The 21,528-nt window shown below is 33.9% G+C and overlaps 1 protein-coding gene across 2 annotated transcripts in view; it reads right to left on the bottom strand.

Annotated features, from left to right (window-relative positions):
• LOC145246168 (uncharacterized) overlaps window positions 1-21,153 on the bottom strand; it is a 197,582-nt gene extending 176,429 nt beyond the window's left edge. For both annotated transcript variants that reach the window (XR_013863103.1, XM_080108035.1), the window contains exon 1: window positions 20,890-21,153. The gene's annotated coding sequence lies outside the window, so the exon portion shown is untranslated. The remainder of the gene's footprint in view (window positions 1-20,889) is intronic.
• Window positions 21,154-21,528: the final 375 nt, after the last annotated feature.

Genomic DNA, 21,528 nt, shown 5'->3' with positions numbered 1-21,528 from the left:
GACCATAGAGAAAGAAGGAGACAGAAAAAGAAAAAAAGGCAGAAGAAAATTCGCTTCTTGCAGATTCTTGGTTTGTTACAAAGAACAATCCAACCGCCAGAACCACCTACGAACAATCTGCAAAAACACTCTCTGACTGCTTCCCAACGTCTTGCCTTTATAGTGGCCAGGAATTATATATTAGCATAATCGTGCGAGAGCGCACGTGATTCTACAAGAACTGCATGGGGTCAATGCCAATAAAAAACCATGGACGCCATCTTGGAATTATCTTCTGCTTGGCCCGCAACACAACAACAGACATATCTGAGGTAAGCACATACAAATTAATGGCATATGTTCACAAATCAACGACCTACAAATGCACTTCTATTTCTTGTTCTCTTTCGGTGGAGGAGAAATCCTTCATGACTGAGACAATTTTTATTTTTGTACCTTTTCTCCACGTTAAAATCGACCCTGGTGTCTAACTCTGTCCCGTGGGGAGGCATAGTAAATAGGTACACACACAGACACAGCGACGAACGGACTTGGCGACGCTTTCGATTGTAAATATAAGAGCGTTGTCGGCAGCGACAACCGGAAATGGCAAACCCTGTGTCAGTCAGATTTGTTTATTTCACGCCAATTTGAACCGCGAAATAATTCGTTTTAACTAATGAGACCTGTGGAAATTCTAAGGTTAATCCTTCGGAGTTAAGACAACAAAGCGTAAAAGTTGATATACAAAAAAATACCTCTGTCCCGTGGGGAGGCATAGTAAATAGGTACAAAATTATGCTTGTCTTTTCTTTTCTATATTTTTTGCTGGCATTTTACATGCTAAGCAAACACAAGGTCATTTGCAAGAATGATAATTTCTATTACACCTCATGATAGAAAGATTAAAAAAACTTAGATAAAAACGCTGACACAAAAATGGAAAATGTATTTTTCTATCTAAAAGACTTTTCACTGAATCTTTTTCGCAATATTATAATTTAAGCAAATCAAACAAAATAATTTTTTTTTAAATTGATTTCTTCTATTTTTAGACAAATCGAGGTCAGTTTTTTTTTGATTTTTTTTTTTTTTTTTCTGACTGGTTTATGTTTGAAGCCAAGGAATGGGATGCTTCGGAGTGGCACGTTTGGCATGGCCAACTTGGCATGGCCATTTCAGATTAACCGATTCAATGATATGGCAAATTAAGTAGAGGGACAATTTGGCGTTGATCACATTTTTCTAAAGATTTTATAACTTTTTTTTAAATTAATAAAAACAATATGAAAATATATCACTTCAACTGCTTATAAGAAAATCCATGTTTTTGCAAAATGTTTATTTTTGCATCAACCTAATAGTTTGTATGCTTATATAATGTGACTATGTTTTGTCTGTTCTTTGTGTTTAGTGGTTTTGTAACTTTTCATATTAGGGAATGAGATGTTTTGGCATGGCTAATTTGGCAGCAGCGTTTCAATTTGGCCATGCCAACTTGGTTTTTTCACACTTTCTTTTCCACCTTCGCATCAAGGGTTCAGGTTCGAGCCTACCTGCCTACTAAAACTTTTTTCTTTTTTTTTTTCTCAACATACACCTACAATCCCTCGGGCAACACCAGGCACCCCCGCTAGTTTATTATATAAATATCACCTATCTGTTTAAATCTGTTTAAATGCATGTATGTTTGTATGTCTGCCTAAAACTTTCATTCATGAGATCGGTATCCTTTTGAAGCTCAAGCCTCCAGGCGACAAATAGCGAAAAATTGGGTAAAAATATTAATTCCTTCACCCTTAACTGGGTACTTTTCTACAAGGAGAGGTCGCATTTTTTGCCGATATTTTCGAAAGTGATCCCATCTTTTTAATTAACTAGCCTTAATTTAAACCTCTGCACTTCTGGTTTGGCGATAGACGCAACAGCAAAGACATTACATTTTTTTTTTCATCTACGGATTCGGGCCTGCCTGCCTACTACAATAGGCTAGTCTAAAAGGAAAAATGTGCGTGTTTATATGTCTTGCAAAAAAACTTACGACAAACGCGTCGGACCGTGACAAAATCAGTATCGTTTTAAAGCTTGATGTTTCGGAGGACAAATATAAAAAAAAAAAAAATGAACAAAAACATTAATTCTTTCATCATCAACTTGGCCGTTTTTTTACAAGGAGGGATCACTTTTTTTTTTGTTGGCATTTTTGCAAGTCATTCAAACCTGGCGTCAACAACATCACATAAAAAAACGTTATTTCAATTGCCCATGACGTCACAATCACAGTGGGTATATTGATGTGACCATTTGCTTTTTTCCACCTCCTTTTCCTCTTGTACGTTACAGGTTCAGAAGTGTAGTATCTGTTCTTCAGATGCTGCACTTCCATTTCTTGTTCTCTTTCGGTGGAGGAGAAATCCTTCACGACTGAGACAATTATTATTTTTGTACCTTTTCTCCACGTTAAAAAACGACCCTGGTGTCTAACTCTGTCCCGTGGGGAGGCATAGTAAATAGGTACTCCTATTTTTTTTTTTTTTTTTTTTTTTTTTGCTCAACCAACACCCTTACACACACCGCCACACATCCGGGTAATGCTCGGCATCTAGGTTAGTCTAAAAATAAAATTGGAAAGTTTTACTTTCATTTTGTAAATAGATGTGTGTGTGTGTGCGTGTGCGTGTGCGTGTGTGTGTGTGTGTGTTTTATGACTCCACTTATGTAACAGCAATTATACGCTTTATCAGTTTTATGTAATCATCATTAGGGCTTTTCACCGTTTTGACTCTCGAGTATATATCAGTTAATATTTTTATATATTTTTATATAAGAGTGATGTGGTTCTCGCTTGATTAACTGTGTCTAACCGTGTCAGATATATACTCGGGAGTCAAAACAATGAAAAGGATATTCTCTTATCATCACTAGGGCTGTGACAACAGCATATTCTTTTCATTGTTTTGACTCTTTAGTATATATCCGTTAATATCTAATATGTTTTTATATAGACTGATATGGTTCTTGGTTGATTAGCTGAGTCTAACTGTGTCGGATATATACTCGACAGTTAAAAGAATGTGAAGAATATGCTGTTGTCACGGCCTTACTTATAACACACATCACCTTGACATTTATTAGGTGGGTTTCTATCAGTGATTATCAAAACTTCACTGTCTTATGTCGGTCATTTTTTTCGTGTTGTTTTAACATAACACTCAACACTACTTGTATTTCAAAATAAATAAACACTTTAAAATAAATTAAATAAAAAAAAAAATAGCTTATCCAGAAGAATAACTTATGTTGCCTTGGGTAACATTTATTTGTTTTTTGAACATTTTTTAGTTGTGTTACCTATACTGCAAAAATGCCTAATTATTTTCTTTTCCTATTATTGCAGATTAATACCCTCAGCTAAATTACAAGATTCTTCTTTTTTAGGCGATTTGGGGGGAGAAGATAGGGGATAGCCGAGTATATTAGTGTAGAAATTCAAATTAACTGGTTTTTTTATCTTTTTTTTTTTTTTTTTTACAAAAAAAGGTGGGTGCTTATTCAGATTTACACTTTTGGCGGAAATAAAAAGCAAAAAAAAAATACAGAAATGTCTGTATTACGAGCATATGGAATGAAGATGAAATATTCCAAAAAAAAAAATCACATAATCTAATCAAATACTTTTTTTTATTAAAGAAAATCAAATTTTATTTTGTGTTAATGTGGGGGGGGGGGCAGTGTCGATGAAGAAATCAAGGGCAGACAACCAACTTTCATTTCAAATTTTTTTTTTTTGTTTTTTTTTTGGATAATTTTGAAAAGACGACGGAAACGTAAGATTTAAAACCAAACAATAAATTATTAACATAAACCATTTTTTTTTTCAAAAAAATAAAATTTTCAAATAATAAAATCATATTTTAGAAGCGTCATTTTATGTTAAAAACTAAATTGGAAGTATATTAAAATGACTTCGGCCTTCACTTAACGATAAAAAACAGAAAATTTATTTTGTGGAAAAAAATTTCTTTTATATACTTGAACAATTTTTGAGATTTTGGGAATATACGATTTTCATTCTGTGACAATGTTAATCTGAATAAGTACCTAAAGACTTTTAGGAGATACAATCTTGTTTTAACTTTTGCATAAATTAGAACATGGAATAAGAAAAATTTGCTAGAATTTTTTTTTTTTTTTTTTTTACACGGTGGTCACTACTTATCAAGGCCCGGAAGCCACTCAGGGATATGGGTTATTGCAAGTACAGTACGTTAGTGTGGATATTTGATGAAGTGTTTACTTAAGGAGGTGGTTCATTAGGAATTTGTTAACGTTGGACTTGAAGACATCCAAGTTGTAGTCAGGTGGGAAGCAGGCAGATGGAACAGAGTTCCACAGGCGTGCAGTTCTAAGAAAGAAGCTTTGTTCATGGAATCCACGTTTTGATTTAGGCACAGATAAAGAGTGGGGGAAATTTTTCACAGTGGATTCAGCTAGACGGGTGTTTTTCATGAAAGATTGGCGAGGGGGGACCAGAGATTGGAGTTCAGATGAGCACTTGCCATGGAAATAACGATAAAACAAGGATAGGCTCGCAACGTCTCTTCTGTGGGAGAGAGGTTGCAGGGTAGAGAAAAGAGCATCCACCACTAAGCCACAAAGTCTATTTTGTACTCTGTCAAGGCAGGATAGGCTGTTTTTAGCAGCTCCTGCCCAGATGTGGCAACAGTATTCCATCCTTGGACGTACTTGGCTTTTATATAGATAGAGAATTGCATCAGTAGTGAGATATCTTCTGGAGCGGTAGAAGGATCCCATCATCTTTTCAGCGACCTTGGCAACAGACTTTTTTTAGTGCTTACACGTAATTACTAAAAGTCCAAAGAAAAAAGTAATTAAACTGAAAAGAAACAAAAACAATATCTAAAATTAAGAGAGGGGATCAGTTTCATATATAAATTAAAATAAAATGATAATCACATTCAAGAACATGTAATAAGGTTTGAATTTCATTTAAATATTAGCCATTTTCTTAATTCAAAAAAAAAATTTATTACATTTTCACCTGAAACCAGGCATAGGGCCACTTTGATGTAGGGGGCTACTGGGACATAATTTGCAAGGGTACTATGTAGGGAGTTGAGCAGTAGGATGTCTGTTTAAATTACACTTGAACTTCTGCATGTCAGTACAGGGAAACAGAAACCCAGAAGAGAATTCCAAAGTCTAGCAGTTCTGGGGGGGAGAAACTATTATAGTAGAAGGCTTTCTTGTATCTGGGGATTTCTACTGTGTAGGGGTGGAATTTTTGCTGCTTGTCAGATTTGTCAGGGGTAATTACGTTGAGGGGGGTACAAGGGCTTGTAGTTCGTTAGAGCATCCACCATTAAAATACTTGTAAAACAAGCAGAGGGATGCAATATTTCGTCGATGGGACAGAGGTTGAAACCTAGCTGACAGTGTGGGACAGATTGGCGACTGTTTTGAACCCTGTCTAAGAGAGAGAGAGAGACTAGTGACTGATGCAACAACCCAAATGTGGCAACAATACTCCATACATGGTCGAATGGTGGCCTTGTAGAGGTACAGGATACTCTCAGGCATAAATAACTTTCTAGCATGGTAGAGAGAGCCCACCTTCTTTGCAGCAGCTTTGGCAATGTCCTCAATGTATCTGTTCCAACAATTTCCTAGAAATCACTTTGTGTGTGTGCATGTGTGTGTGTCTGGGTGTCTGTAATCATAAACAGCGATGGTCTAGAAATGATCATGTTAAATTTATATGTGATCCCTCATTCTAAATTCTAAGGTATTGTTTTTTTTTGTTTTTTTTTTTTTTATTTATTACACACTTACACTCTCAACTAAATCACAAAATTCTACTTTTTTATGCAATTGGGGAGAGGGCGGGCTGAGTGTGTTAATCTACAAATTTATTGTTTGTTTTTGTTTTTTGTTATTTTATGGACAATTTTTTATCATGTAGAATCTTGTATTCATTGTTGCATAAATTTGCACACGGTCAGACATGACTATTCACAAAACTGACTTTCCACAATGATTCAAAAAAGTGGTAAAAAAAAAAAATCAAATACTTCCTTCTTCATACCTCTTCAAAATTTTTAATTACAAAAAATAGGAGGCTTTACTTTTGGAACGACTCTAATATGACAAAGTGTGCACTGGACGACCACACATAGTCCTGATTCATCACTGGCAAAAGGTGCATTGAGAATGGTGGTGACTATGTAGAAAAAAATAAATTCTGGAGAACAAAAGGTTGTTTGTTTTAATGATACCACTCCTATCTTCATAGCTCTTCAGCTTTTTGAGTAAAAAAAAAAATTTTTTTTAAATAGGAGGTTTGTACTTTTGGAATGATTTTTGTATGACAAAACACTCCAGACGCCCATGCCCAGCCATCATTCATCGCTGACAGAAGTGCATTGAGAATGTTGGTGACTATGTAGGAAAATAACTTCCAGAGCACAAAAGGTTGCTTGCTCTTGTCTTTATACCTCTTTAACTTTTTGAGTTAAAAAAAAAAGGAGGCTTTTTTTTAGCATGTAGAATCTTGTATTTATTGTTGCTTAAATTTGCACACGGTCAGACTTGACTCTTCACAGTAAACCCATCAAACAGATTACCCAATTCATTTATTTAGGGCACTACTGACTTTCCACAACGATTCCAAAAAGTGGTAAAAAAAATCCAATATACATAAAGAAATGTTACCATAGCCAAAAAAAAGTTATTTTGCAACTTGCATCATTTTTTTGTGTGTTTTTACATAGTTTTAAATGCTCTGTGTTTCATTTTAACTCTTTTTACAGCTTTTAAATTTCCAACCAAGATAGCAACCGTCTTGTCCATTTTTTTTTTTTTTGTGTGGGAAGGGAGGGGGTAGCCATTGGAGAGTTCTGTCCAGGGGCAGAGGTTTTTATTTACGCACTACTATTTTTGGGGTTTCAAACAAATAAATTTTTTTCAACTATTTTATTGAATGTGAGTGCACAGTAAACAAGACATAAAAAAGATGACTTCAGTTCAGCATTTGCCCCCCCCCCACCATTTAGCCCCAAAAGTCCCCAGGGGACATCAAATCCCGGTGAAAATGAACAAACAATGCAGTTTTAGGTCTTAACATGTGTAAATTTGAGTTCAGCACCATGCAAAACTGCTAAATAGACATACACAGAAAATTTTGGACAAATATGGTAAAATAGTCCCAAAAATGGAGTGTTTTTATTAGCCCTAAAAGAGTCCCTGGGGCACACCCAAGAGTTATCGCGAAGTATAGACAAACAAAATTATATAGAAATCAGTTACAACTTTTCAGAAAGTTTTATAAAAATCCAAGGCATCATTTTTTTTTTTTTTTAATCAGCACAAAGGTGTCAATTTTAACCATTTTTACCTGAAAGGCACCCGGGGGGGGGGGGGCAATGTTTTCCCGGAAAATCCGTTCTGTTACTTTTTTTACTCATATCATGTTTAATGTTTGTGCAAAATTTCAAAAAATTCCAAGGCGTAGTTATTAAGAAAAGTGTGGACAGACGAACGGACAAGGGCGAATTTACAGGTCCACCCTCCTTTTGTCGGGGTTGGGGGGAGGGGGCAATAAACAAATCTCTTAGTAAAATAGAGTTACTTCCCTTAAAACAATCAGTAAAACTTCCAAATAACCATAATCTATAACAGTTTTATGCAGTTTGCTTTGCCCACTCATTTGTGACCTATTTGCGTTGAAAAAAATAGGTGCTTATTCAGGTTTGCACTTAATTAAAAGTAAAGAAAATATAGAAAAGTCTGTATGATATACGTACTCATTACAGAAAGAAGATTTCATATTCAAAAAAACAAAAACATGTAAAGTATTTTATTTCACACTAAGAAAATCAAAATTTATGATTTTTAGTGATTTTACCACTAAACCGCATTGAAAATAAGGTTTATTTTTTTACCTCGACAAGTTAGTTTGAGTTATCTGCTCTTTTTTATTTCATCAGATTTAATCATGGCCGACGGAAAAGTCTAGATAAAATTTTACCGCTGCCATATTTACCTAAATTCAACTACTTTTTAAATCTGGAAAATAGAAACTTAATTCAATGATTTAATCGCTGGCAATGACAGCTTTTAAATCAAAAAGATTTTCACGGTTTTCAAGGTTGGGTTTGTTTTACAATAGACTTCAAAACGTTTATCCGGTTCAAAAACAAGTAGTGTTGAGTGTTATGTGAGAATAAGAAAAAGATGGTCGACACAATAGGGTCATATCTTTTGACTTTAAAATAAATAAACTGATTTCTTTCTTTTTTTCACCTAATTTTAACGTTTGTGAAAATAAAATAAGAGAAAGGAAAACTAAAAGGGAATTTTGAAAATCCTATTTCCAAAAAAAAAAAAAAAAAATGTAAGCACCTGGAGGAAGCTTCACATGCCTCCCGGTAGTAATTAGTCCACAATACATTGTTGTCTATATTGCACTGTAAAGAATCTACTTGAGTTTATTAAATTATTTTGAGTTTTGTGCAAATAATGTTTTTAAAAAATTTTGTTCAAAAAATTGTATTAAAAAGTTTTGTGCAAATAATTTTAATAATTAGTTTTGTTCAAATAATTTTATTAAAAAATTTTGTTCAGATAATTTGTAAAAAACGTTTTGTTCCAAAAAAATTTATTAAAAACTTTATAACACAAAACAAGATAGAGTATTTTATTTTAAATAAAGCATGATGGATTATTGAAATTCATATGAATTTTGAGAAAACTATCAAAATGCCGCCTGACTCTCTCTTTAACACGGTAAGTTTGGGAAAAGGTATTATAAATAATAAACTAGACAAAATACTATTAAAAAAACAACCGAATATATGTTAACTTATGTCACGGTAACATATATTGAGCGAATTTCTAACAGTATTTTGTCTAGTTTATTATTTATAATACCTTTTCCCAAACGTACCCTCTCCGAGAGAGAGTCGGCCTCCATTTTGAATTTTCCAATACATCGGTAAACACTGCATGTTTTTCGAGCTGAATAAATATGTTACACTGAATAAAAACACAAAAAATATATCCAGTTAGGTAGAAAAGTAACTTATCTTGCCTTTGATAACATTTATTTATTATATATTTGTTTTTTGACAACTTTTTCGAATCTATGTGTACAGTAATACAAACCCTGATTCTGTTCTAGTAGTACAGTACACATACTTGATCAATTTAAGTGATTTTTTGGAATATGACATTTTAGTTTATTGCCAAATACGTACATCAATGATTTTTCTGTATTTTTTTTTTTTTTTTTTTTTTTCATTAAACTAAACTCTGGACTTGAACTAGTTTATCAGTATAAATGGTGTTTATATAAACATCCAAGATGGCTGCCAAAAGCCAATGGCTGGTTTTTCTTGGAAAAAACTAATTTCATTTTATAATAGATAATATATTTTTAGATGTTCGGTTTAAATGGGTGTGACTTATGAGTTTATCTTTCACAAATGACAAACTCTGAATCGTGTTTTTCATGGAAAAGATTACATCACCAGTTATTTTGAATTCAGCTTTAATCAAATTAGTTACAGTTTTATAACAATTTGGTTAAATTAATAAATTAATGATCACCAAACAATTAAAAATATAAACTGGTGGAACAATAAAAGTGCCACCCTCAAGAAAATAACACTATAGCTTTATTTTAATACTTTTATTGAAAAAATAAATTCAGGTAACTTGATTATGTAGTAGATCTGACATTTATTTAATGTAGCCGCCTTCAGCTTCAATCACTATCTCGATAGAGGCCTGAAATTTAGAGCATGCCTTTTCCACAAACGCCGGCAGGAGCTTGGTGAATACTCGGTGGATGGCAGTGATCAGGCTGGTTTTGGTGTTGTAGGAGGTTATGTTTGTGTTGTTTTTGACATATGGTCAAACAAAGTAGTCCAGCGGGTTAAGGTTGGGGGAGGAGGGGGCCCAGTGAGAGAAGGGTCCTGATTGCACCAGCGGATCACCACAATCTTCAGCACATCCAGGTACACTCCGTGTTGACTTTCAAGCTGACTTTGAAGATGTGAGGTGGCATGATGTGGCCATCACTTGAAACCACACTAAAGACCATAACCATAGCCGCAAACTTTGTTTTCATCACTCTGGGCACATCCCTGTTATTCGTGACAATCAATCCAGGGGTGCATTTTCAGGGTGCTGGCAATGGTCCTGTTGTCATAACTTGGATCAGTAGAGAGCATGAGTTGTACAGCGGCGCATCTCCAATCTCACTCGTTGAACATTGTCATTTTCAGACATGATAGAAGGCTCCTATCGCTTTTGGGATTTGTACACAACTGGTCAATTAGTAGATGTATTGGTTAGATTAATAATACAGTTAACAATATAAACTAATTACTACAGTATTGCTTAACTATTAAATTATTAATTAAACTAGATTCTTATAAAACTACAACTAATTTAGTTAATATATTTTTTCACAGGCAGCCATCTTAAAACTGAAAAGGTCAATATAAGCTAAAGCAAATATTTTACTGTTTTTTTTTTCTAATAAAATATAAAAATCATTTTAACTTAAGTATAGTGACGTTACCAAATAAAAAAACTACAATAAAATGTTTTTGTTTTCCTTTCGTTTGTTATTTATTATTTAAAAAAAAAAAACGAAGAAAGAATTGATAAATTTGTAGATTAACACCAAAGATAAATCACCCCCAAAAAAGTGAGATTCTACATTTTTAGGCGATTACATGTGAACACCCTGAAAAACTTGAAAGAAGAAAAAGGCACAAAACAAAAATAAAATATTTTAGAATTTAGAGTTGGCGATCAGCATAGCTGGAAAGTAGGTTTTCATTTTACGTTCAATTCTTTATGCAAAAGTGATCCTCGCCATTATATTCTAAAATTATTGTTTTCTTTGTATTTTGAGGAGGAGTGTCACATTTTTCAGGGTGTTTACAAGAAATCACTTAAAAATAGTAGAACCTCAGTTTGTTTGTTTTTTATTATTTATTTGGAGGGGTGGGGGCACGTGCGAATCTACAATAAAAAAAAAAAATCTTCTTTCAAACTTTCATGGAAAACATTCATCTAGCTGCAACGACTATCAATAATCCCCTCTCTAAAACTTCAAATAATTTAGAATTTAAAATACTTGGAAAACAAGCAGGAGGACACAAAATTGTGGCGATGGGACAGGGGTTAGAGTTTGGTTGATAGTGCGTGACTTATAAGGGTGAGGACTTCTTTGGACCCTGTCTAAGAAAGAGAGGCTAGTAGTAGATGTACCAGCTCAGGTGTGGCAACAAAACTCCTGTTTTTTTTTTGTTTTTTTGTTTGTTTTTTTTTGTTTTTATTACATTTTCACCCCAAACAAGGCAAATTGCCACTTTGGTGTAGGGGGCTACTATCAGGGGCAACAACTACTGGGGTACTATGTAGGGATTTGGGCAGCAAGATGTTGGTTCACGTTACACTTGAACTTCTGCACGTCAGTACTGTTGGGGAAGCAGGGACCTGGAATGGAATTCCACAGTCTAGCGGTTCTGGAGAAGAAACTATTGGAGTAGAAAGATCTTTTACATCTAGGGATCTCTACAGTGTGGGGGTGGGATTTAGCAGCCTGTTGGGTTTGTCGAGGGTGCTCACATCGTGGGGGCACAAGTGATTGCAGTTCGTCAGAGCATTCACCACTAAAATACTTGTAGAAAAGGCAGAGGGATGCAACATTTCGTCGATGGAATAGAGGCTGAAGCTTAGATGCCAGTTCAGGGCCTATCAGATTTGCGACTCTCTTTTGAACCTTGTCAAGGAGCGAGAGACTAGTAGCAGATGCACCAGCCCAGGTGTGACAGCAATACTCCATACATGGGCGAATGGTTGCCTTATAGAGGTACAGGATACTTTCGGGTGTTAGTAGTTTTCTAGCACGGTAGAGAGAGCCTACCTTTCTTGCAGCGGCCCTGGCAATGCCTTCAATGTAATTGTTCCAACTCATGTTTCCTGTGAACGTTAGGCCAAGGAGGTTAAAAGATGTACTCTCAGATAAAGAGTCGTTGGCCATTGCTATAGGTGGTAGAGAAGGTTTCTTGTAATTATTGAAGGAAACAAGTTTAGTCTTGGCGGCATTGAACGCGATGCTGTTTCTGCTTTATCCTTATTTTCATGGCAAGTGCTCGACTGAGCTTCAATCTATGGTTCCCCCCTCGCAAATCTTTCACAATAAATACTCGTCTAGCTGAACCCACTATCAATAATTTCCCACACTCTTCATCTGTGCCTAAACCTAAACGTAGATTCCATGAACAAAGTTTCTTTCTTAGAACTGCACGCTTGTGGAACTCTCTTCCGTTTACCTGCTTTCCAGCTGACTACAATATGGTCGTCTTCAAGTCCAATATAAACAAGTTCTAAATGAGCCATTCCCCTTAAGTCATCCAATTTACCAAATTTCCACTACTAACGCTTACTACGATATTGTCCCATTGACTACTGTACACTCATTAACCCTTGTCCTCGAGTGGCCTCCAAGCCTTGATAAGTAGTTACTCTTTTGTAAAAAATAAAACCTCTTTATTAATACAATTGTGTGACTACTTCTTGTGTACATGTGTGTTTCTTTCTGCTCTCTTAAGACATATTTTTATTTACCACCAGCATATGATGCTAACCTAATTCTAACCAACTGGCCAGGTTACATTATATACAGTGTTGGTCATCCGAACCTTTAAATTTATCTGACGTCACTTCGGCCAAGTGGCTTTTTAAACAAAGAAGTGCGACTCTTAACGAAAGCATTTATCACAAGTCAGCGTCTTTGTTTTTGTAATGTTAAATGTTTTGCGTTTGTCTTAACGTGAAAAAATGAATCTAAAAACGTTTCAAACTGTTAAAAAAATGAAAAAGAAATTTATTTTTTTTATTATTAAAAGAATCATACTAAAATCTTTTGTGGCATTTCCTGAGGAATCGCGGATTGGATTCGAATTATTGTTTCTTTTGGTACTTGTACAGTTTAATCAAGACATTAAAAAAATGAAAATATCGAGAAAAAAAATACGGTAAGTTCTGGAAAAGGTCTTATAAATAATAAACTATACAAAATACTGTTAGAAATTCGCTAAATATATGTTATCGTGACATAGGTTGACATATATTCAGTATTTTTTAAATAGTATTTTGTCTAGTTTATTATTTATAACACCTTTTCCCAAACTTACCGTGTTAAAGAGAGAGTTGGGCGCCATTTTGAATTTTCCAATACATTGGTAAACACTGCATGCTTTTCGAGCTGAATAAACATGTAACATTGAATAAAAACACAAAAAATATATCCAGTTTGGTAGAAGAGTAACTTACCTTGCCTTTGATTACATTTATTTGTTATATATTTGTTTTTTGACAACTTTTTCGAATCTATGTGTACAGTAATACAAACCCTAATTTTAATTGTACGCATCCGTTATGGAATGAAGTTCTCCAAAAAAACTTCACTTAATTTCATCAAGTAGTTTTTTTTGTTTTAAGCGAAAAAAACAATTTGTTATGATACCGAGCAAAAGGTTCGATTTTTAGGAAGAAAAGCTAGTAATAAAGATGGGGAGGGAGTGTCGGCGCTTTACATGGAGTTATCTCCCGTGGCGTTTATAAAATTCAAACAAAAATTTACAAAAATTCCAAGATGTCTGCCTTCAACGTGCTCTCATAAAAACGTGTTTTTTCGCTGTAAAAAAAAAAAAAAAAAAAAAAAAAAAAAAAAAAGAAAAGAAAAAAAACTACTCGATCAAATTAAGTGAATTTTTTTTTTTTCAGAGATCTTCAGTTCACACCGGATACATACAATATAAATTTTTTTCGATATTTTCATTTTTTTAATGTCTTGGTTAAACTGTATAAGTACCTTTCTTTTAAATAAAAATTAATTGTTTGAAAGCGATTCCAACTTGCAATGAAAGTTTATAACATACGTTAAAAGTGGAATATCATCTAAAATAAAGTTTTAAAAGGCAAGTCTCCGAAGTACTTTTACCTAATGTTATAAACTGAGCTTCTTTTTTTTTTAATTGTCTGATCACAATTGCAATGAAAAATACAAATAAAATTTATAAAAGGCCGATGAAAAAAAAAAGCAAAAGGAATTTAGTTTTGCATTTATTTGCATATTTTAAATGCAAAACAATTGTTGATTAAAAAAAGCTTTCTTTTCAAGTAATTACGCATGCACAGAATTTTTCAAACCAGACGGACGGTTTAAACGCCCAAGCAAGCTTATCTGAGTTTTATCATTATACTAGCCTAGGTTCCCGGCGTTGCCCGGGTGTTTGGAGATGTGTGTTGATCAACAAAAAAGTAGTGGTAAGCAGGCTCAAACCCGTACCATGAAGGAGGCAAAAATTGTAAAAAAAAAAAAAAAAAAAAAAACTTGATGTCTTTGCCGTTGTACCCATCTATTGCCAAACTGAAAGTGACTACTGTTTAAATTAAGGCTAATAAATCGAAAAGAGGAGATGACTTTTGAAAATATCGGCGAAAAAAGCGACTCCTCCTTGTAGAAAAGTGTCCAGTTAAGGGTGACAGAATTAATGTTTTTAGCCAATTTTTCGATATTTGTTGTCCGAAGGGTCAAGCTTCAAAACGATACTGATCTCGTGAAAATCCGTCGCCTCTGTTGAAAGTTTTAGGCAGGCAGCCATACATACATACATACAGACAGACATACATATATACATATGATGATGATTGAAACGTCTTGTCAGACGAGTGCCACTCCCTCAGACACTTAAAGTCCATGAGCCCAAAAATGACTTTTTTTTTTAGTCCTACAGGTGAATTCACACGCTCAAGCAGGCATGGCACTGAAGACGGTCATTAAGATCAATTATTACATGCTCCCAACATTTCAAGCCTCCATGCGTCACAACTTTTCCATCGCCACAGGACCATTTTTATAGACAAATGCCTGAGGGGGTATCTATACACAGATAATGTTACAGAGTCTTAGCTGTGTACAACAGCCAAGTCTCTCTCTCGGTTCAAAATGTTGAGATCCAGCAACAAGCAAGAGCAAGATAGCCAGCAACAAATTAAACTGCAGACCAGCTTAATGCGGGTACTCGTCTCCCGCTTTATGTTTTTTTTAAATCAGAGATTTGCTTCTCCTAGAAAGGTTGCTTTCACCATGGCTTACGGGAGCCCTTTCCACCCTAACACACACATACATACACACAAACACACATGGTGCTAGTTGGCTGTTGACCCCGAAAAAGAGTTCATTCGCCCTTTGGAAGGTCTTGGTTTTAATCCTTCAGGAAGACTAGCCACCCTCCTCACCAAACAAATCTGGTGGGGGAACCAGTTTAGTCGCCAGTGACCCGACCATGAGGCAGGTAGTACTGAGTTACATGGTACCAGTAGCATATGACATGACTTGACACATACATACATACGAATATACAAACATACATACATACAAACATATATACATTTAAACAGACAAGTGAGGTGAGGAAAAAAGAATGAGTTACATTAATTACAAAACATTAAAAACTGACGTTGTAACCGAGAATTTTGGACGCTAAAACTTACTAGTATTAATTTGCCCTTGCGGAGAAGTAAGCAAAAAAGTTTTGTTTTTTTTTAATAAAAATAAAAATTATAAAAACATTTATATCTTGTGATACTACACTTCATCTTTATGAAAATAAAAGTTTTAAAAGATATGTGAATAAAATAATACTTTTTTTTTTAATCTCGATTATTTATACTTGTTGCTTATACATAAAAATTGCCTCGATTCTTCACTGACCACCGACATACATCGCACTTCAAATAAATATTGAATTGTATTAAAAATACATACATACAGAAACACACACACACACACACTGCACATAAAAATCAATCTTGGTCGCAAAAACCCACACAGCATTTGCAAAAATTTGAACAAGTCAGTTATTTTATATCTGTTTCTGCCATTAAAAAGTTGTGTTTAAATAATTTTATTTAAAAATTTTTAAAAATATGTATTTTTTAATAGACAGGAGAGATCAGTGTTTGAAATTCTCAGTGATAACATCGGTTTTTAATGTTTTATAATTAATATACCTCATTCTTTTTATTTATTTATTTATATTATAATTATTATTATTATTAGTTTCATTAAAAAGTTCTGTAAATATATTAATAAAACGCACTCAGACACCCATTTATTTAAATATTTGTTTAAATATGTTCATTTTATTAGAAAATTTTTGTATAAATAGAAAAAAGTTTATTTTAATCCTTAAAAGTTTTGTAAATATTTATTTGATATTAAAAAATTTTTTGTAAATATATATTTTTTTCTTTTAAATCTTAAAAAGTTTTGTAAATATATGTTTTTAAATCTTCCTCGCAAACATTCAACTATGTTTGCTATTTGATGTGTTTGCAAACAACCAACAGCAATGTCAAGGTCAAACAAGTGGTGTCACTTGAAATGTGCCCCGGTCTTCATCTTTTGCTACAGGGTCTCTATTCTTTACTTGATCCGAAAAATGAAGTTGATTTTGAACATACTTGTTATTCTTAGAGGAATTTTTTATGCTTATTTATCATTTGCTATCTCGGGCAAAGGAATATTTTACCTGCCCAAGGACGCGTATTTCACAACACATGTATGAAATAAGTGTACCTTCCTTAGGACAGGTAATTTATAGCAAGTATATGAAATAATTTTACCTTCCCTAAGACAGATAATGTACAACACATATTTAAAATAATTTTACTCACCCTTGACGGGTAATGTAAATATATAGGAAGCAATTTAACATACTCTCAACAGGTATTGTACACCATATATGAAATAATTTCTCTTCCCACCAAGGCTACCATAATTTTAAGAAAAATGAAGCCGTTTTTAGAAGATGGATCATTAGGATTTCCAAATTAATACATAAATACATTGTTTTGGTTAATGATTAGGCAACCCTTGCTTCACCATAAAATTCATTACTGTGTTTCTTTTCCCATCACCACCACCGACACTATAATTTTTTAGCAAAATGATGTCATTTCCGGAATATGACTCAGCAGATTTTCCAAATAAATACATAAATAAATTGCCACGGTTAGAGATTAGGCAACTCTTGTCCACGATATAATTCGACATTACTGTTTCTCCCTCCAATCACTGACACTATGATTTTTAGAGAAATTAAAGATGATTTAGAAGATTTTCTAAATTAATACATATATATATACATTGACACGGTTAGAGATTAGGACACCCTTGCTTCAACATGAATTTCAATAATGTTGTGTTTCTTTCCCCACTCACTACCAACACCATAATTTTAAGAGAAATAATGTAATTTCCATAAGATGACTCAGAAAATTTTCAAAATTAATACATAAATTGTCATGGTTAGCGATTAGGCAACACTTGCTTCTCAAAAAATTCAACATTACTGGGTTTCTTTCCTTCCCCACCATCAGTACTATTATTTTAAGAAAAATGATGTCAGTTTTGGAAGATCTCAGCAAGATTTTTAAATTAATACATAAATACATTGATATGGTCAGTGATTAGGCAACCCTTGCTTCACTAAATATCCACATTACTGTGTTTCATTTTCTTTCCCCACTACCGACACTAAATTTTTGGACAAAGATATAATTTCTTGAACATAACTCAGCTGGTTTTAAAAATAAATACATCGAGAAGCTTATTTATTAGGCAATTCTTGCTTCACTATAAAATTCCACATTACTGTTTTTTTTTTCCTTCCCGAATACCGACACTATCATTTTTAGTTAAATAATATCATTTCTTGAACATAACTCAGCAGGTTATTCAAATAATTACATAAATGCATTGACACAGATAGTGATCAGCCATCCCTTGCTTCAACAATAAATTTCAATATTACTGTAGTTCTTCCCTTCCAACCACCGACAACATATTAGTAAGATAAATAATGTCATTTCCGGAATATGATTCCACGGTATTCTATATCTTTGGAATATAACATCATGAGAGATTGCTTTGTGACCCCCAAACAGACATTACTCCCTCCAAAAAAGGTTTAGTAATCCCTGGAGACCTCCAGAGGACTTTTAAAATCAAAATAATCATGCTTCTTTCTACCCACTACCACCACTACAATGACGTCATTTCCGGATAACATTGAAAATTCAGAAAAATATGAATCACCCCCCCCCCATCAGAAACTGGCCCAGTTGACCTTCACACAACACCAACAATATATATAAAAGAAAATAATTTTCATATTGTAAACTGCTTCAGCCATTTCCGGGACTGACTCTATATTCTCCCTCCATTGTGACAAAATTACATGAAATAATGTAATTTTAAGATCGTAAACTGCTTCAGACATTTCCAGGACGGATTTCATATTTCATCCTCTTTCTTAAAATATATATGAAGTAAAGTAATTTTGAAATCGTAAACTGCTTCAGCCATTTCCGAGACTGAATCCATAGTTCCACCACTCTTAAAAATATGTATAAAATAAAGTAATTTTGAGATTGTAAACTGCTTCAGCCATTTCAGGGACTGATTCCATATTTCCTACCCTCTCCCCTCTTAAATATATATATATATATATATATATGAACTAAAAGAAATTTGAGATCGTAAACTGCTTCAGCCATTTCTGGGACTGACTCTATATTCTCCCCTCCCCTACTCTAAAAATATATATGAAATAAAGTAGTTTCCAAATTGTAAACTGTTCCAGCAACTTCCAGGACCAACTCTATATTCGCCCCCTCCCACTCTTAAAAATATATTTTTAAGAGTGGGAGGGTGCGAATATGAAATAAAGTAATTTTGAGATCATAAACTGTTACAGCAATTTCCTGGACTGACTCCAAATTTCTTCCCCGCCTCGTCTCCTTAAAGTATATATGAAATAAAATAATTTTGAGACAGTAAACTGCTTCAGACATTTCTGGGACTGACTCCATCTCCACCCTTTATTAAAATATAATTCTATAAAATGTAATTTTCAGATCATAAACTGCTTCACCATTTCCGGGACAGACACCATATACTCTCCTAGTCTTAAAAATATATATGAAATAAAGTGCTTGGGTCATTTCCAGGGCTGATTTTATATACCACCCTAAACTGCTTCAGTCATTTCCGGTACTGACTCTATCTTACCTTACGCTACAACAGAACATTGACCACTCTAATTTGTTTTTTTTTTATGGATATTCGAGGTCGCTGACCATGAATCTGATAATCAAACCCGCCGCAAATTTACCGTTTGCATGGTATGAACCCCTAAACCTTGAGACTATTTTGTACCATTTCACCGCCTTCGGTAGTGTTTTTCTTACATGATACGTCCGCGTGCGAACAGGCGTAGTGGGGTGTCTTATATTGCGTAGGAATCTTTAAGCGATCATTTCAAATAAAGTTTTTTAAAAAAAATGTGGTTTATTTATTTATTTATTTAGTCTTACGTAGTTTTAATTGATCTAAAAAAAAAATTTAAAAAAAAAAGTTTTCACAGGCGGTTTACAAAAATATAAGCACCAAACATATTTTTATGTTTTTTCGTTCTCTTTTGGTGGTGGTGGTGGGAGTATTCAATTATAGGACTTGTGTAGTTTAACAGGTGCTTCTGCAGTTTAATTAACCGTTTTACCGTAAGTAACGCGCCGACATGGTGCTGGGTAAACAGAGTTTTTGTGAAATGGTAAATGTCGGCGCGTTACTTACGGAAAAAAAAAACGGTTAATTAAACTGCAGAAGCACCTGTTAATTGAATACCCCCCCCCCAAAAAAAAAAAAAAACGAAAAACATAAAACTGTGTTTTCTGCTTATGTTTTTGCAAACCGCCCGTGAAAACTTTATTTTTTGATCAATTAAAAATGCATTAAAAACTACGTAAGACGAAAAAAAAAAAAAATGAACATTTTTTTTTTTTTTTTTTAATTTTCTTATTTGAAAGATTCCTCCGCGATGTGATAAGACACTTCACTACGCCTTTAGAAAAACACTACCGAATGCGATGCAAATGCGGTGAAATGGTACAAAATAGTCTTAAGGTCTAGGGGTTTATACCATGCAAACGGTAAATTTGCGGCGGGTTTGATTATCAGATTCGTTGTCAGCGACCTCGAATACCCTTAAAAAAACAAAAAATAGTGACCAGTGTTCTGTTGTAGCGTAAAGGGAACATTTACCAAGGGTTCTTAATATCGATACACAAAAAAAAGAAACAAAAGGGGGAAAGAAAAGAAAATATTATATGAGTATAGATATATTTTACAATGTTTATAAAAGTTCAAATAACATTCTACATCCAACCAGGACTTTATAGCACTTCTGGCCATCCATACTGACTCGAGAGGCCTCGATCAAAATTGGAAAGGCGTTTCTTCACTTTAACCTTTTATTAATGCAGTGTTTTACGCATTTATTTTCCTATCTTTTGGGGAATCACTTCGAAAGAAAAAATAAACAATTTAGAGCGGGGGTAACTGAACGTAAATAAGTTTTCGTATTATTTAGATTCTTCGGACTACTGTCCTTGTTTCGGGCGACCTTTTTCGTGTGTATCTTGTCGAACTCGGGGATCTCGAGTTCCGACAGAAACAATTCGGAGTTCGGCAAGATACACATGAAAAAGATTGAAGCTTACATCGGCCGAAACGTTGCGAAAATAACACTCAAGATGAGAACAGTAGTCCGAAGAATCGCAAATAATACGGATTATCAATCCATATTTCTTTAAAACTTCAGAAACAAAAACAAATCTTTTGTTACAAAAAAAAAAATGGAACGGAGTGTTAACTATTCTTTACATCCCTCCATAAATTTAACACAAACATTTTTTTTTTTTTAATATTATTTTTAAGAGGAAAGAAAACGATCTTACCCGATAAAAAGAGTTCGTCACAAATGAACAACGCCTATGAAAAACGTCGAAATATTTTGAAAATGAAACTAAATTGATTTCTAAGAAATTTCGAATTTCAGCTTAAATTCAGAACGAGGCCTTTACATGGTCGGTTAAGTTTTAACAATTTTTTTATTTTTATTTTATTTTTAAACAAAAAAACAAACAAACATTGTTCTATTTGAAACAACAATCAGAGACTTTTGACGATTAAAAACAAATAATCATGCGAAAAAAAATAACACTTTCTTAAAAGGGGAGACAACTCCTATTGTAACTTGAAAGGGGGGGGTAGACTTGATGTTTTAAAAAAAAACGAATATATTTTTTGTTTAATAAAATATACGGCGGACCTGAACGAGAATCCTCCCCCCCCCCCCATAATTTTAACCGGTACTCTGTAGTTGATATTTTTGGCATTCCTACAGTTTATCGCCGAAAATGGAGACGCCATTTTTCGGGCACCTGTCATTAGAATCAGAGGGAGAAATCAGGGGGTTTTATTACTGTACACATAGATTCGAAAAAGTTGTCAAAAAACAAATAAATAACAAATAAATGTTATCAAAGGCAAGATAAGTTACTTTTCTACCTAACTGGATATATTTTTTTTGTTTT

This window comes from Euprymna scolopes, chromosome 23, assembly GCF_053919585.1.
Source record: "Euprymna scolopes isolate OS-2025 chromosome 23, ASM5391958v1, whole genome shotgun sequence".
Classification (NCBI taxonomy): Eukaryota; Metazoa; Mollusca; class Cephalopoda; order Sepiida; family Sepiolidae; genus Euprymna; species Euprymna scolopes.
Note: the sequence above shows the minus strand (reverse complement) of the source record. Positions and strands in the feature narration are given on the sequence as shown.